Here is a 570-nt window from a genome sequence, read left to right as displayed (position 1 = left end):
CTAAAATCTGCATTAGCGGGAGGGCTTGCCTCTGCTCTCTCCACTTCTTTACTGCATCCGATTGACACAATCAAGGTGAGTCCTCTTGTTGCTTTTGCAGCTGGATATAAGTTAATGCTCAATTTTCACAAGTTTAGGTGAGAATATGGCTACCACAACGCTCAGCCTCCACCAGGACCTAATTGACATCTGCTTCTACGATATTAGCATGTTTAGATAGATGTAGTATGCAAATATTTTCTCCTGGCTTATGTTTTCATACTATTGGTTTGACGGATTTCATTATCACTTTCTTGCCAGACACGTGTGCAAGCATCAACGTTATCATTTCCTGAAGTAATAGCAAAGCTTCCAGAGATTGGTGTACGGGGAGTATATAGGGGTTCTATTCCAGCAATTCTTGGACAATTTTCAAGGTCTTTTCAGTTGTTTCAGATCAAAGATACTTTTACTTCTACAGTTCTACTTGTGAAATTTCATTTCCATTTGGTTTAATCTCTTTCATCATTGTAGCCATGGCCTACGGACAGGAATATTCGAAGCAAGCAAACTAGTGTTGATCAATTTTGC

At 39.5% G+C, this 570-nt stretch overlaps 1 long non-coding RNA gene across 1 annotated transcript; it reads left to right on the top strand.

The window, feature by feature from the left end:
- Nucleotides 1-570, top strand: LOC104774758. Its single transcript, XR_765491.1, has 3 exons — nt 1-75; nt 301-416; nt 514-570. It is a non-coding gene; the product is annotated as an uncharacterized LOC104774758 (long non-coding RNA).

Source organism: Camelina sativa, unplaced genomic scaffold, assembly GCF_000633955.1.
Source record: "Camelina sativa cultivar DH55 unplaced genomic scaffold, Cs unpScaffold05325, whole genome shotgun sequence".
Lineage (NCBI taxonomy): Eukaryota > Viridiplantae > Streptophyta > Magnoliopsida > Brassicales > Brassicaceae > Camelina > Camelina sativa.
This window is presented reverse-complemented; position numbering and strand designations above follow the sequence as displayed.